Raw genomic sequence first — 17,991 nt, 5'->3', positions numbered from 1 at the left:
AATTCAATTCATCACACATTATGTGGTTCAGATACAGCTGCCTGTGATTATACACTTGGCCAGTAGGTGGTTTCGTGTGCACATGAAGCTTCGAGAAATGAACCCTTTCTCGAACCAATTGGCTCAAGTGGTTCAATGCCTCATGAGGCTTCATCTCACCATCACTACTTTCTGACTCTCAGCAGCCAACGCCACCTCCTGTCCTGCTCTTACACAGTCCAGAACAGAACCAGTGCACTCCCCAGGCACGACATGCTCCTCAGCTGCGGAGCCGGCGTAAACTGCATGCGCGGACCTGGCGGAAACCGCAGGCACTGAACCAGCAGGCCCCTCAGGCACGGCACGCACCGCAGCTGCTAAGCCAGCGGGCTCCTCAGGCGCGGCACGCACCACAGCTGCGGAACCAACAGGCTCCTCAGGCGCGACACGCACCACAGCCGCGGAACTAGCAGGCTCCTCAGGCGCGACCTGCACCGCAACCGTGGAACCAGCAGGCTCCTCTGGCGCGAAACACGAGCAGCACTATCCATGCAAAAACGTGTTGTGATCAAAAAGGCATCAGCGACATGAACAGTTCCTCGTTAGTATAGTGGTGAGTATCCCCGCCTGTCACGCGGGAGACCGGGGTTCAATTCCCCGACGGGGAGATACATTTATTCTTTTTTTTTCATGTGGACTCAAAAGTATGGAGGACGAAACCTGACTTATGTATAAATAAATACAGAAATACAGCAATAAATAAACAAATAAATAAATGTATAAATAAATACAGGAATAAATAAATAAATGCAGAAATAAATGAATAAATAAATAAAAGAATAAATGAAAGAATAAATAAATGCCTTACATTTATTTCTACATTTCTGTTCACTTACATTTATTTATTTATTTATTGCTGTGTCCATATGTTAATGAGGTAGGAGGTCCAAACCTCAGTCAACAGCATGATTGGCTACAGTGTGCTCGATTCGGGTCGATATATGTTATATCTGATATGTGTCAGTACTGATATCTGTGCTGTGTCACGTGCACTGTTATATCAGGCAAATAACAATTGTTTGCATAATAACAATAAAAAAATAAATGTGTCTCCCCGTCGGGGAATTGAACCCCGGTCTCCCGCGTGACAGGCGGGGATACTCAATGATGCGGGGACGTCAATGATGCCTTTTTGATTACAACACGTCATGAAAAAGTTAACAGCACATGTTTCAGTTTCCTTGTTGGTTTTACTGTGTCTGCTCTGAAGCTACATAACTGATACGTGTTAAAGTCAATGTTGTATTGAATGATTATACATAAAAGGCTGCTGTAATCCACTTCAACAGCGCCTCCTCTCAGCTCAGACTCACAACATTGATGTTCACAAACCTTAGGTTATTAACATAACCCCGGTTCTCTGAGTAATATGAGTGAGATGTCTCACTATGAAGCAACAATCTCATTACGCCAATCCTGAGTGGCTGGTGACAAGTCCGTCAGCCTCAGGTAGTCCCACCTACCATAAATACTGTATGCGGAGGGCACCACGTCATTCAAGATAAGCACCTCTTCTCACTCGCCCAAGCAAGGAGCGTTGTCTGGTAAGACATCCCACTCATATTACTCAGAGAACCGGGGTTATGTTAATAACCTAAAGTTCTCTTTCATAATAGTTAGTTCGATGTCTCACTATGGGATGTGGTAGCTCCCGTATTGCCAGACAAGCTTATCAAGCATCCTCCAACCCACAGGGAAAAGTACTCTGCTCCTATGAGGACAGCAAAACCGTGCATGCCAGGCAGGGAGGGGAACGTCCAACATATAGAAACGAACAAAAGTGAGAGGCGAGGGCCAACCCGCCGCAGCACATATGTCCTGAACAGAAACCCCCCCTGAATAAGGCCCAGGATGCAGCCAAGCCCAGAGTCGAGTGGCGTGCAGGCCCACAGGTGGCTGCAAACCCTGACTCGAATATGCTCGAATATTCTCCCCTTTTTAGAATTAGTCCAGGAGACGAACAGCTCATTGCTCCTCCTGAAACCCCTCGTCTTATCCATATAAGTGCGCACAGCACGGACAGGACACATCACCTGTGGCCGCTGCCCACCTGATGAGGAGGCAAAGGCCATAAGGTCAATAGGAGTACATGAGCCCACCACCATAGGCACAAAGGCCGGATTTGGCATTAAGATAATTCCTCACATCGCCCGGGAAGAGCTGAGCGCATGACGGATGCACTGAAAGTGTCACTCCGGCAGCTTGCCCCGCCCCCTCCTCTGCCGGCCTGCCGGCCTGATTACTCACACCTGCAGACAATCAAGCCATGTGCACTTTAAAAACTCTCTGCTTCTTTGTTTCAGTGCCAGTGTGTCATCGCCAATGCCTGATCACCCGAGCTCCTCGTCACAGCCACAGAATTCTCAAGTTTCTGATCCTCTTTGTGAGCGACGTTTTATTTGTAAGTTTTTCTTATTATAGCCTGATAGCTGACTCCTGAGTTCAGATTTATAGCCCTTTTATTTTTCCTCCTTGGGAGAGATTTTTTGTTGGTTAATTTTCACAGCCTATTTAGGAATTCCAATCATTAGGATTGTGACTTACCTTTAACTGTTTAGATCCAATCATTTAGATTGCGTTTTGATTTCATTCTTAGTTAGTTAAAGTGGACATATTATACCCTATTTCCCCCATTAAAATAGTTCCCTGGTGTCCTAATGAACATGTCAGTGACATGCCTTGGTCAAAATACCATAAGGATGAAGCATCATAGCAGTTCAATAACCCTGCTAAGCCCGCCCCTTTCAGAACGCTCGGTTTTCGTGCATGGTCCCTTTACATGCAAATGAGACACAGGCAAACACACACCCACTTCTTCCAGGGGGTTTCTGATTTGTCCTCGTTACAGCGCTTTACAGCTCTATTCGTCTCCCCCTCCCTCCACTAGTTCTCCGACAATATCAACATGGCAGCGTGCGCAGAAAACAGCCAGAGTGCCGTCACAGGAAGAGACGTTCTACATAAGGATCGAGCCGAACAGTGCCGAACTGTTAATCAGTTAAAAACACTTAGGAACAGCACCACTGATCGCCAGCGGCGCGCGGCGAGCTGCATAAGCTGGCGCTGTATGTTACTGTATCAGACCGGTGACTATGCTCCGGAGACCTCGTCACCGCGGCACCGCTGATCGCCAGCGGCGAGCTGCCTAAACGGCCGCATACAGCGGCCGTTTAGGCGGCTCGCCGCTGGCGATCAGCGGTGCCGCGCTGGCGATCAGCGGTGCCGCGGTGGCGATCAGCGGTGCCGCGGTGGCGAGGTCTCCGGAGCATAGTCACCGGTCTGCACCGGAGCTGGCGATCAGTCGCATACAGCGGCCGTTTAGGCGGCTCGCCGCTGGCGATCAGCGGTGGCGATCAGCTGATTTTCACAGAGAGTGCAGCACCTCTGCACAGAGAGTGCAGCACCGCTGATCGCCAGTGGCGAGCGGCCGCTGTATATGTGATTGTATCAGACTGAGTCTGTGCTCCGGTCATGGAGGACGTACTGAACAAATATTTTTAATTAGGACGTGTCAGAATGGTCAGTTATGAGATCTATGTGACCTTTTCTTAACAACGTGTGTGTTTGTACGTCGGTGAAATACGTCCCCTGACTAAATACGGCGACCGCTGGCCGCAGTCTAGTGCGAACACACGAACACACGTTTGCTGACTTTATCCGGCACATTAGCTTCATATATAAAATCCTCTGTGGAAGTTTGTGTAAAACACTGTGCTCCACTATGCAGCCACCAACAGCACACTTGTCCCTCCGCGTTGACATAATACCGCTCTTCCTCCCTCGCCTGCACTCTCGCAGGGACAAGGTGGAGCTAAGGTGGAGCTCTCGAAGTAAACTTACTGGTGGGGCGGTAACATTCGCGGTGAAATGCGCATTATGACGTCATAAGCGCAGGGAATTCAACATCGAGTGTTTTATCGCCTATACTTACACTAAGGGGAACCACGAAAACATGACGGAGTATTCTTTTTCCACACTTTGGTGACTGGTAGGGCCTCCAGAGTCCCAAATATAAGTATTAAAATGGTTAAAAAGTTGATTTTGCGTAATATGTCCCCTTTAAGGATCGCCAATCATTAGGATTGTGCTTAGAGATTGTTTTCTTTTGAAGTGCTTAGAGCCTTGTTTTTCCTCCGTTTGGAGAGTTTTCTGTTTAAGTTTTTTAGGATAACCATAGTCTAAGCTTGTTTCCTCTTCGGAGTGATTTTTTGTTCCACGTTCATAGTTCCGCAACGTCTCTCTTGTAGAGCGTTGCGCTCGCAAATTGCTGTAGGTTTTCATAGCCACGCTGTTGTTTTTCCTCAGCAAAGAGGACCTGCCTTGAGAATTGTTAAGAGTGTCAATAAAGACTATTAAAAGACCTCTGCGTCTGAGTCCTCGCTGTTCCGTCTTGTCAGAAAGCACATGAATGTCACTAACTCGTTTAGCCGAAGCCAGAGCCAGTAACAACACTGCCTTGAGAGACACGTGTTTCAAGTCTGCCCCCTCCAGTGGCTTAAACGGGGGGCCTTTAAGCCCCTCCAGAACCACAGCCAGATTTCATGGTGGCACCAGTGGTCTCGACACGGGAAGAAGCCTGCACGCCCCCTTCATAAAATGTTTTTGGAGATCAGCAATGTCAGTCACTGCTCTTGTACCTGGATGACATTTGTTTTCTCATCCTCCTTTCAACAACATCTTGAGAGACTGGAAGTGGTACTGCAGCAATTACAACACAGGGGCCTGAAGGCCAAGTTGTCAAAGTGCTCCTTTTTTCAACAGGAGGTGCGTTATTTGGGACACATCATCTCAGCCGAAGGAGTTTCCACCGACCCAAGCAAGCTTGAGGTGGTAGCCAACTGGCAGCCTCCCACCACCATCTTGGCGCTGTGGTCCTTTCTCAGGTTCGCAAGCTACTATCGTCGCTTTGTGGAAGGCTTTGCTAAGTTGGCTGCCCCTCTACATCGCCTTGTAGCTGAACTTGTGGGGTCCAAGTCCAGACGGTCTGAACCAATTGTGGAAAAATGGACAGGAGAACATCAGCGGAGCTTTGAGGCCCTAAGATCTAAGCTGATGGATGTTTTCAGCAAATATACACTTGCCATTCCCACTCGTGATCAGCACGCCTCTACGATGGCACAAGTTCTCGTCACGGAGTGGTTTTCGAAGTATGGTGTTCCAGCACACATTCATTCCGATCAGGGTCACAATTTCGAAAGTGCACTCATTCAACAGCTGTGCGGTCTTTACAACATCGAAAAATCTTGCACTACTCCGTACCATCGGGCAGGTAACGGTCAGTGTGAGCGTTTTAATCGCTCTTCATGACTTGCTGCGCACTTTGCCTCCCTCTAGAAAGCGTGACTGGCACTCCTGTCTACCTCAGATACTGTACGCCTATAACACCACACTGCATCAATCTACTGGGGAATCTCCGTTTTCCTCATGTTTGGCCACGAGGCAAGGCTCCCTATTGAGTTCTTGCTGGGAAGAGTGCAGGATCCTGTTGATGGGACGGTGAATGACTGGGTCCGGGAGCATCAGACCTGGTTACATGTGGCTTTTGACGGCGTCCGAGACCGGCTGAGGGAGGCAGCCCAACGCCGGAAGGAAAACCATGACCAGTCTGTCCGGTCAGAACCACTAGTGGTGGTCCAGTCAGTGATTCTAAAGGAGTTAGATTGGAAGGGTCGTCATAAGATCCAGGACTGCTGGAATCCGGTGGTGCATCGAGTGATTAGAGCTCCCCCCGTCAATGGTGCAATGTATACAATTGCACCAGAGGACGACCCTGCCAAAGTCAAACGGTTTGTATGTGTATACTGTATATGCATGTGCGTATATGTGTATGTATGTGTATAACTATATGTATATATATATATATATATATATATATATATATATATATATACATAAAAAGGGAGCTGTATATCTGTATATTTTATTTTTATATCCTTCTCTCATTATTCTGGCATTTAGCAAATATAAATCATTTTGGTAATCCTAATGGATCTAAAACAGGAAAAGTGATTGTCTGATTTCATGTCAGACAGTGAGAAAAAAAGCATATGTGTCTTTTTACATAGTGTATGTAAACTTCTGGTTTCAACTGTATACACTGGCCTGGATATCACCATCTTTTTCTCAATGTTGCCTTCTTAATCTTCTTCTTCTTCTTCTTCTTCTTCTTCTTCTGTGTATCTGCTAAGTTGAATGAAAGCTTGGAGGCGGGGACTGTGCTTCATGTGCAGAACAAATCTTAACAAGGCAATCAGAGATGGCAGACTTCACCCCATTCACGCAAGCCTCTGTCGGCCTCTGTTGGTCATATTGGCAAGTGCAAGTGCGAAAACACACAGACACACAGAGTCACTAAAAACTATACTTCACTCCCACTCTGTGGGGTGAAGTCATTATTTTATTCAATTCAATTCAATTCAATTCCATTTTATTTGTATAGCACCAAATCATAACATACATTATCTTAAGGCTCTGTACATAGACAACATCAAGGAGAGCAAAGAACCCCAACAGTTCACACAATGAGCAAGCACTAGGCATCAGTGGAGAGAAAAAACTCCCTCTTAACAGGAAGAAATCTCTGACAGAACCAGGCTCAGAGGTGTGCAGTCATCTGCCTTGACCGGTTGGGGTGAAAGGAAAATGGGGGACAGCGGAGAGGTGGGGGACAGAAAGGGGGGAGAGAAAGGACAAGAGGGAGATGAGGTAGAGACAGAAGAGAGAGAGAGACCAGGAGCAGATACACAACAACTGTATCAAGTTACAAATTTATACAGTCAATGATATCGACTTTTAATTATAGCACAATAATAATGGTTATGATATGTATGATATGGATAGCCTCAAAACTGGATCTGGATCCTGCAACCTGCAAGATGAGAATACAGAGAGAGAGAGAGGGAAGGAAGGAAGGAAGGATAATACTAGGGAGAGAAAGAGACAAGGTTAATGACATATAAAAAGTCATATTCATACCCTGAGTGTAAGAGAGTGAATGTACGTGCACCACAGGAAAATCCCCCAGCAGTCTAGGTCTATAGCAGCATAACTAAGAGATGGTCCAGGTTTCCCTGAACCAGCTCTAACTATAAGCTTTATCAAAAAGGAAAGTTTTAAGTCTAACTTTAAATACAGATAGAGGCTCCTCCTCCCGAACTGGCATTGGAAGCTGGTTCCACAGGAGAGGAGGAGCCCGGTAACTGAAGGCTCTGCCACCCATTCTGCTCTTACAGACTCTGTGAACCACTAGTAAACCTGTATTTTGTGACCTAAGTGGTCTGTTAGGGTGATAAGGTAGGTCTTTCAGGTATGAAGGGGCCTGACCATTAAGTGCTTTGTACGTGAGGAGGAGGATTTTAAATTGAATTCTAAACTGTACGGGGAGCCAGTGTAGAGAAGCTAACACTGGAGTTATATGGTCTCTCTTTCTAGTTCCTGTCAGAACTCGTGCTGCAGCATTTTGAATGAACCGAAGGGTTCTAACAGACTTGTTGGAACATCCTGATAATAAGGAGTTACAGTAATCTAATCTAGATGTAACAAAAGCATGAATTCGTTTTTCAGCATCCTGTAAATACAGAATGTTTCTAATGTTCATAATGTTCCGCAGGTGGAAGAAGGCTGTTCTGGAAATGAGTTTTATGTGCGAATCAAATGACATTTCCTGGTCAAAAGTAACTCCAAGGTTCCTCACAGTGGAACTGGAAGCCATGGTGAAGTCATCTAAAGTGACAATGTGATCAGAAAGTTTTTCTCTGAGGTGTTTATGGCTGAGTATAAAAGTTTAAAAGTAGAAAGTTACAGGTCATCCAGGACTTAATTTTATGTGCACATATCTTCATGTATATTTGAAGTGAATTGTTTCTTTTGTGAATAGATTTTTTTTGTCCTTTTTATTTCTAAATTGTTCAAGAGAGATAAAGACACAGCAGTGTTTTGCACCTTTTTAGTAAATTAGACACTAAAGGCACTACAATGTGTTTTGCCTTTTTTTCCCCCAACCCACAGTGCTTTGTGCTGGTTAGGGGGTTCTTGAGCCAAAAACAATGTTCACAGGGCATACATTACTGAAAAAGGTTTGAGAATCACTGTAATAGAGAAGAGAAAATTACTTTGTGAGTGTTGTGTTGCTGATTGAGTTCATGTGATCAGTATCAGCTGTGCTTTCCCCGCTAAAACAGGTCAAAATGGCCGCCACTGCACCAGTGAATAAAATCATCGTGACAGTGAAGCAGTAACATGTGAAATATGATGAAGACAAACGGGTGAGTGAGGTGAGAACACATCATGGGCTTTAATACAACACTCATGTTTATAAAGTCACGTTCCAGCTGAAGTGACGCACTGGTTTAGCTCAGTGGTTACTTCACTGACATTTCTCCTGAAGAAATCATCAGTTCTCTCCCTCTGTGGGATCAAACCACGGGTGCTGTCCAGTGTTCTTCTTCTTCTTCTGTCTGCATTTATACATGGAACTACTTCTCTTTAATGTCATCGTTGATTAAACTGAGTCACTGTGACGTTAGCACTGAACCACACAATCAATAAGCACTGATGTTATATCATTGTTTAAAGCAGCCGTTTCTCTGTGTGAGTCTGTAGCAGAGGTTGCGCTAGACTTTTTCGTTGTCTGTCATTTTGACTGACAGGGTCATAAAAATTCCGTCATAATCAATTTTTACCGGTCACTTTAAATGATAATAATGACATATTCAATTGCATTGTTCATATTGCAGTGGAATATGAACAGTTCACCTGTGGCCTAAACGCACAGTCTCACACCTTCCTCCTGGTCCACATGGACTTAAATCGCGTGCCTGCTTGCGCGTAGTTGCGCGTGGTAGGAAATCCCGCAACATGCGCTCCTTCTGCACCAGTGGATCAGCTGCACCGGTCATAGACGCGCTCCAAAGCCTCCTGTCCATAGCTCTTTAACACGCTGTCAGCACTACAAGGATAGCGAGATGCATTGAGTACGGTGTCCAGGTCAGAAATTATGCTCAGATTCTCCGATGGGAATCTTTATTTTGTCGCACAACATTTTTCTATCCTCCCTCCTCAGCCAGGAGAACTCCCGCTCCCACTGAACTCGCCTAACCTCCTTACTGCCGCTTCCTCGCTCCGCTGAGGCCAAGGGCTGAGTTTGTCCTTCATCTGCATCTATCCCTCTTTTTTCACCTCTTTTATCAACATCGTTTTTAGGGGTGTGAATTGCAATCTGTCAAAATGACGGATGGCTCTCTTACATGCTCATGTTCATAATATTGAATTCCACTTGAAAGCATCACACTGGTATAGCTCAGTGGTTACTTCACTGTCACTTCTAATCAGATACACAGTCTTTCCCTCTCGAGGGATCGAACCACGGGCGCTGTCCAGTGTTTTCTCCTCTGATCCACTGTTTTCTTTTCTTTGGTCAAAAATACTCTTGTTAACAGCACATGTTTCAGTTTCCTTGTTGGTTTTACTGTCTCTGCTCTGAAGCTACATAACTATGGAGGATGAAACCTGACTTATGTATAAATAAATACAGAAATAAATAAATAAATGCATAAATAAATGTATAAATAAATACAGAAATAAATAGATACATGCATAAATAAATGAATAAATAAATAAATGTATAAATAAATAAATGCATGAATAAATAAATAAAATAAATGAAAGAATAAATATTTTTGACCAAAGAAAGAAAAGAAAACAGTGGATCAGAGGAGAAAACACTGGACAGCGCCCGTGGTTCGATCCCTCGAGAGGGAACGATTGCTTTTTCTGAAAGAAATGACAATGAACTAACCACTGAGCTAAACCAGTGCGACAACTGCATGTGGAATTAGATATTATGAACATAAACATGTGGGTGTTACAGACAACATAATGTTTGCGAATTAAATAAATAAATAAATAAATGAATGAATGAATTTTGTTCATTGAGACTAATATAATCACCATCATTTTTAATTTACCATCTATTTTCAAATATCTGTGCGGGCTCATGATGTCACGTCACTACAGACTCACACAGAGAAACAGCTGCTTTAAACAATGACATTACATGAGTCCTTATTGATTGTGTGGTTCAGTTCTAACGTCACAGTGACTCAGTTTAATCAGCGACGACATTAAAGAGAAGTAGTTCCATGTATAAATGCAGACAGAAGAAGAAGAAGAAATACACTGGACAGCGCCCGTGGTTCGATCCCACAGAGGGAGAGAACTGATGATTTCTTCAGGAGAAAAGTCAGTGAAGTAACCACTGAGCTAAACCAGTGCGATGCATTCATGTGGAATTAAATATTATGAACATGAGCATGTGGGGGACAGAGTGTGGAAGTTGATAAATGAATGAATAAATGTTGTTCATTAACTGAGAATAATATAAATACATCTATTTTTACATATCTGCACAGGCTCATGACGTCACGTCACTACAGACTTACATATGGAGGACGAAACCTGACCATGTATAAATAAATAAATAAATAAATATATAAATAAATACATACATAAATAAATGTATACATAAAAAGATAAATAAATGCATAAATAAATGAATAAATAAATACAGAAATAAAAAAACCAAAAAATAAATAAGTGAATAAATAAATAAATGCATTAATAAATGTATGAATAAATACAGAAATAAAAAAACCAAAAAATAAATAAGTGAATAAATAAATAAATGCATTAATAAATGTATGAATAAATACAGCAATCAATCAATCAATCAATCAATAAATAAATACAGAAATAAAATAAATAAATAAATGAATAAATAAATACAGGAATACATAAATACATACATTTATTTCTACATTTCTGTTCACCTACATTTATTTATTTATTTATTTATTTATTTCTGTGTCCATATGTTAATGAGGTAGGAGGTCCTAACGTCAGTCAACAGCATGATTGGTCAAATCGGAGACCCAGACAAACACAAACGATTCCGGATCCCAAGCCTTCCTCCCTGTAACGTAACATTGCATTTGTGAGATTTGGGGGGTCTCTAAAATAGATCGATCGATCGATAGATAGATAACTTTATTTATCACCGAGGGGGAATTGGGTCATCGTAGCAGCGGTACAAAAAAAATCAAAAATAAAATACAATACAATCACGATCCAAAAACTAAAAAGAAAAGAATTAAGAAATTAAATGAATTTAAAAGCAGTGCAATACACAATGAGCCAAAACTGTACTTTACACTATAAACAATAAGATGCCCAGCAGTGGATTTTAAGGTGCATATATGGTGCAGTAAATATTGGCAAAATATTGTTTTTTGATTGATTTGATTATATTAGTCTCAATGAACAAAATTCATTCATTTATTTTTCCCAAACATTAAGTTGTCTGTAACACCCACATGCTCATGTTCATAATATTTAATTCCACTTGAAAGCATCACACTGGTATAGCTCAGTGGTTACTATACTGTCACTTCTAATCAGATATGCAGTCTTTCCCTCTCGAGGGATCGAACCAAGGGCGCTGTCCAGTGTTTTCTCCTCTGATCCACTGTTTTCTTTTCTTTCTTTGGTCAAAAATACTCTCGTTAACAGCGCGTTTCAGTTTCCATGTTGGTTTTACCGTCTCTGCTCTGAAGCTACATAACTATGGAGGACGAAACCTGACTTATGTTTAAATAAATATAGAAATAAATGTATAAATGTATAAATAAATAAATAAATGTAGAAATAAATAAATAAATGCATGAATAAATACAGCAATAAATAAATAAATGTAGAAATAAATACAGGAATAAATAAATAAATGCACAAATAAATGAATAAATAAATAAATGCATGAATAAATACAGCAATAAATAAATAAATGTAGAAATACATACAGGAATAAATAAATAAATGGACAAATAAATGAATAAATAAATAAATAAATGCATGAATAAATACAGCAATAAATAAATAAATGTAGAAATAAATACGGGATAAATGAATAAATGCACAAATAAATGAATAAATAAATTTTTTTAAAAATAAATAAATAAAAGAATAAATGAAAGAATAAATTAATGTTATACATTTATTTCTACATTTCTGTTCATTTACATTTATTTATTTATTGCTGTGTCCATATGTTAATGAGGTAGGAGGTCCTACCCTCAGTCACCAGCATGATTGGCTACAGGAGTGTGCTTGATACGGGTCGATGACTAAGCGGTATAGTTCGCACACACAGAAATGCATTTATTTATTCTTTCATTTATTATTTGATTTATTTATTTATTCATTTATTTATGCATTCATTTATTTATTCCTGTATTTTTTTTATACATGTATTTATTTTTTGCTGTATTTATAAATGCATTTATTTATTCATTCATTTATTTATGCATTTATGTATTTATTTATACATTTATTTCTGCATTTATTTATTGCTGTATGTATGTATTTATTTCTGTATTTATTTTTACATAAGTCAGGTTTCGTCCTCCATACTTTTTAGTCCCCATGAATAAAAAGAATAAATGTGTCTCCCCGTCGGGGAATTGAACCCCGGTCTCCCGCGTGACAGGCGGGGATACTCACCACTATACTAACGAGGAGGAATTCAAACTTTTTTTCCCACGTGTAGTTATGATTCACTCTCTTCACTTTTTCTAGTCATTCTTTATGGTAGTTTCTTAACACTGTGGAGCTATGGTGGCGGTGCATGCACACACAGCCGCTCCAGGCTATCAGCTGTTTTTGTTTACATTTGTGTTTTTCGTGTTTTCACCCACATCCGCCTTAATACAATATGGAGGGGCTGAAATATGGGACCTGGGGAAGATTTGTGGACTTCTTTCACCCACAAAACTGGACTTTATTCCACCGGAGCTGCAGCGGACCACAGAGGCTCTCACCATCCCCCCTCTATGGCCAAGGAGACGGAAGCGAAAACGGAAACGAAAGTGGGGTAAGCGGAGCATGCTGCATGCTAGGCTACAAGCTAACCCACACAGACTGGCTTTGCCCAGTGTCCTCCTCGCCAACGTCAGGTCACTCGCGAACAAACTGGACGAAATTCGACTGAGGATCGTCTCACGTCGGATGGACAGCTGTGTGGCGATCTTCACCGAGACCTGGCAGGACAACAACATCCCTGACGCGGCGGTGGAGCTAGCGGGCAGCTCTTTGTTCCGAGCCGACAGGACTGCAGCTTCAGACAAGTCCAAAGGCGCTGTACATCCATGACTCCTGGCGTACAGCTACGAACTTAATCTCAACACTCTGCTCCCCCGACCTGGAATATCTGGCAGTGAAGTGCAGACCGTTCAAACTGGTGAGAGAACTCAGCTCTGTTGTTATCATAGCCGTGTACATTCCACCACAAGCTAATGCTAAACTAGCACTGGAGGAGCTGTACTGCCTCATCAGCGGCCAAATGAACGCAAATCCAGAAGCGGCTGTGATAGTGGCTGGGGACTTTAACCATGTGGAACTAAAGGCTGTCTTCCCCAAATTCCTCAAATTCATTAAGTTTCCAACAAGAGACAATAACACACTGGATCAACTGTACTGTAACATCAAAGGGGCATACAAGGCTGCAGCAGCACCTCACTTTGGCATGTCAGACCATATTTCTGTGGAGTTGATCCCTGCCTACAGACCTCTGATCTGCAAGACCAAACCCACCACCAGGACCATCCAGGTTTGGACTGCAGCCTTACAGGACTGCTTTGAACAGACAAACTTGAGGTGTTCAAAAGGGATGCAGATCAAGAGGATTACACGTTATCTGTGCTGTCCTACATTCACTTCTGCACCAACGCTGTTCTACCCACAAAAACAATCACGTTTTTTCCCAACCAGAAGCCAAGGTTGGACGGCACAATGCGGTCCCTGCTAAAAGCCCGGGATGCAGCCTACAGAGCAGGAGACAAACTGGCTTATAGCAGGGCCCGAAAAGAACTGAAGAAGGGCATTCAGCTGGCAAAACATCGGTACAGGCAACGCATCGAGGAACACTTCCGTGACAACAACACCCGCAACATGTGGAAAGGCATCAGGACCATCACTGACTACAAGCGTAGGGAGCAGCAGGCCTGCCACGACCCCACTCTGCCTGACACTTTAAACAGCTTCTTCGCACGCTTCAACTCTCCAAGCAGCAGAAGGACTGTACATCTTCCTCAGCCAGATGTGCAGCACCAGCCTCTCACCCTGCAGCTGCACCAGGTGACGTCCACCCTGAGGAGGATTAACACCAATAAGGCGGCAGGCCCGGATAAGGTGTCAGGTCGGACACTGAAGTCATGTGTGGATCAGCTAGCAGCAGTTTTTCTGGACATTTTCAACATGTCGCTGCAGCTCTCCTCGGTCCCTGTCTGCCTGAAGTCCTCCATCATTGTCCCTGTGCCCAAAAAATCCACTGTCACCTGTCTCAATGACTTCCGTCCTGTCGCCCTGACCCCAGTCATAATGAAGTGTTCGAGCCGATCCTCCTGAAGTACATCAAAGACGCCATCCCTGCGGGCCTGGACAGCCTGCAGTTCTTTTTTTGCACCACTTCCATCAGGAAAACGGTACAGGATCATCAGATCCTCCACCAAAAGACTCAAGGACAGCTTCTTCCCCAGAGCTGTGAAATCAAATCAGAGACTTTCCCAAATTGTTTAAAGGCATAATAATCTTAGTGTATGTAAACTTCTGACTTTGAAGAAAGTAAAAGTAAAACAATTGTCTAATCCTTCTCTCATTATTCTGGCATTTAGCAAATAGAAATTATTTTGGTAATCCTAACGGACCTAAAACAGGAAGTGATTGTCTGATTTCATGTCAGACAGTGAGAAAAAAAGCATATGTGTCTTTTTATATAGTGTATGTAAACTTCTGGTTTCAATTGTATACACTGGCCTGGATTTCACCATGTTTTTCTTACTGTTGCCTTCTTAATCTTCTTCTTCTTCTTCACGTGGTGTGAGGTGGTGAGAGGAGAGCAGCAAGGAGAGCTATAAACTCATATATATCTATATACAGGGGTGCACATACATTTTTCAGTGAGTTACTCAGGTGAGTACCAGGAGATGATGTTTGGTACTCACCCCATATGTAGCGTGGTCTTAATAAGTGCAGTCTCCCTCACTGTCCTCCTCATTGTCGCCACCACTGTCCTCTTCAGTGTCGCCCCCACTGTCCTCTGCTTCAGCTTCCTGCATGATACATGATGAAGACGCTGCAGATGCACCTCCCTGTCCTTGGTTGAGCCTCCGATTAGCTGTCTCCATCCACAGGTCAACAGCTTGCTTTGGGTCGAATGTCTCTGTGGTCTGCTTTGACAGGTGAATGTGCATCAGGGCTGAGAGACGAGCATGTGACAGACGTGATCTGTACTTGGTTTTTATTATGTTGAGATGTGAGAATCCCCTCTCACAAGCTGCACTGCTTGAAGGCAGTGTAAGAGACAGCTTAACCACCTTGTTGATGTTGGAGTAAGCATCTGGGTTACTTGTATTTATTATTTGGACCAAATCATACACAGAAGAGGCTCCCAGGTGTTTTCCTGCCTGCTTTAAGCACATCCATTCTGTCACAGTGGTGTCTTTGTCAAGTTGCAAGGTGGCCTCATATTTCTTGAGAATGCTGCAAACTGTTGTGTTTCCAAAACTGTGGAGGTCTTGCATTTCCTGAGGCCATGTTGAAGGATCAAAAACTAAGAAATGATTACATGACTTGAGGGAGTCATATCTGATTTCAAACTCTTCAATTAACCCCCTGAGTAAGTTTGTCTTGTCTCTGTCAGCATCAGCATTACAAACAGTGTGTGCCCTGTGGCCTTCACCATCAAGCAGAAGTGTGAACTGTCCAATGGCCACCATGAGTTCATCCTTACATTCTCCAATGGTCAGCTTTTCCTTCTGAAACCTAATGGATGTGGTCTTTAAAATGTTGCCAATATCAAGCATGTTTGACAGAAAGCACTGAAAACGCTCTGTGCAGATATGCTGCAAGTCACTGTTATCACTCATAGCCAGTTGCATTTTAATGGCTGGCAATAGTCTTGATATTTTTAACAGTGTTTCATGCCTCCATGCAGACCATCTGATATTATGAAACTTACCCAGTTTCACAAAGGAGATCCCATTTTCTTCACACAGCTTCTTCAGTGCAGCAGTTTTTTTTGCTCCACCTTTTTGTAAATAAAACTGCAGCAGCTTGACCACAGAGCTATTAAATGTCTCACAGTAAGGAACGTTGCGATCAGCTGCTTTTGCGCAATTCTCCAGTGTGTGTGCGGTGCACAGAATGTGCACAAGGGAATCTCCAACTGCAGCAAGTCGGCGGAGTTTTGGCACAACGCCGTTGTAGATACCGACGTTGACAGCAGCCCCGTCTGTGCACACAGCGACCAACTTTGTTGTCCAGTCATCCAAGCCTGTGTCCTGGAAAAGTCTCACAAGTCCGTCTGTTATGGCCTGCGCGGTTCGGTCAGCACCCAATTCAATCAGTCCAATAAAGTCAGAGGTAAATTCTCCGTTGCTGGACACAGACACAATGTAAACGATTTCTTGCTCAGTTTTTGTGATGTCCTCAGATCCATCAAAAAGCAGCCCCCAAAAATCAGCAGACTGCAACTTGGCCCTTAAATCCCTGCTGATGGAGTGAGCGATGCTCTGCATGATTCGTGTCCCCCCTTTACGTGAATGATATGCACCTCCGACGTTTACTCCAAGCCGCTTCAGTAAAGGAACATCCTCAGAATAGGAAGACATGGGACGTGCGTGTTTAGCTTTATGGAAGGCGTGGAGAAAAATATTAAACAGAGCTTGTCGCTGTTCTTCATTTAGCTTGTCTCGCCATCTGGCAATGGGCGACTGGATATTTCTTCTCGGCTAGCTTGTTTATTAGCAATGGCTTGCGCCACATTTGTGTGCTCCTTGCTCTTTTCATGTTTGTCAAATAAAGGATGGTTGAAATTCTTTGAGCCTTTATAGAACGCACCTGTTTTGTCTGCTAGCTGTGGATTTGAGCGGCAAATCTTGCACCACATTTCAGTGCGCTCATCGTTAGTTTCAAGCCACTGCACATCCTGGAGCCACTTTTCTGAAAAAAGTATTTTATTCGGCTCTGGCTCAAGTTGGCGTTTCTTTGTAGGTGGCGAAACGCCAAAGAAGCTGCTTAATGTCTGTTGCTTTTTGGAAATTTCTGACAGTAGTTGACAACCAACATACAATGTGTAAGGTCAGATGAGGATCGGTAAAGTATGCAAGGGCGCGTCATTACGCATACGTCATTACGCATTCCTAATTTTTTTCGTGCATGCGTACCTGCGTACCAGTTATGTTCACCCCTGTCTATATATATATAAACCTATATATCTTTTTTCTTATTTCTAATTGTTTGTGTATTGTTTGGTCATTGTTAGTATTGTGTGTTGTTTTGTAGTTTAGTGTTTAGTGCGTTTCCGTGTTTTCACGGCAGGGAGACGCCATCACTGTCCCTGGACATCAGCTACGCTTCCCGCAAGAACAAAGCGGTGGTCGTGTTTTTAAAACAAGAAAGCGATGTAGCTAAGCTCGTTGAGAGCGGCCTCGTGCTCAGCGAGGAGTATATACAAGTGTCACCGTTGGCTGTTCCTTCCACAAGGATCACGGTGTCCAGAGTTCCTCCATTCGTATCTAATGAGGCGCTGGAGAAGGAGCTACGGCGGTTCGGTAAGTTTGCCAGTGGGTTCCGATCGGTGGGTTTGGGTTGTAAGGACCTTAAACTGAGACATGTCCAGTCTTTTAGAAGACAAGTAATGATGTTCCTAGACTCACTGACTCAAACACTTGATGTCTCGTTCCGTGTAAAAGAATGGTTATTATATGGTGTTTGCCTGCGGTTTCCGCATTAATAGTGTGGATATGGACTGTGACTCGGATTGTGTTTCTGTGACTGATAGTATAAATGATGGTGCTGAATTATACTCTCTAAATGAGATTAATCTTTTTCTAGATGATACTT

The 17,991-nt window shown here is 43.1% G+C and overlaps 2 non-coding genes across 2 annotated transcripts; one reads left to right on the top strand and one right to left on the bottom strand.

Moving 5' to 3' along the window:
• The first annotated feature begins 575 nt into the window (after nucleotides 1-575).
• Nucleotides 576-647, top strand: trnad-guc (transfer RNA aspartic acid (anticodon GUC)). The gene has a single exon. It is a non-coding gene; the product is annotated as a tRNA-Asp (tRNA).
• Nucleotides 648-12,536: 11,889 nt separating this feature from the next.
• Nucleotides 12,537-12,608, bottom strand: trnad-guc (transfer RNA aspartic acid (anticodon GUC)). The gene has a single exon. It is a non-coding gene; the product is annotated as a tRNA-Asp (tRNA).
• Nucleotides 12,609-17,991: the final 5,383 nt, after the last annotated feature.

Source organism: Solea solea, chromosome 7 (assembly GCF_958295425.1).
Source record: "Solea solea chromosome 7, fSolSol10.1, whole genome shotgun sequence".
Taxonomy (NCBI): domain Eukaryota; kingdom Metazoa; phylum Chordata; class Actinopteri; order Pleuronectiformes; family Soleidae; genus Solea; species Solea solea.
The sequence above is the reverse complement of the archived record's forward strand: the minus strand, read 5'-3'. Positions and strand labels throughout refer to the sequence as shown.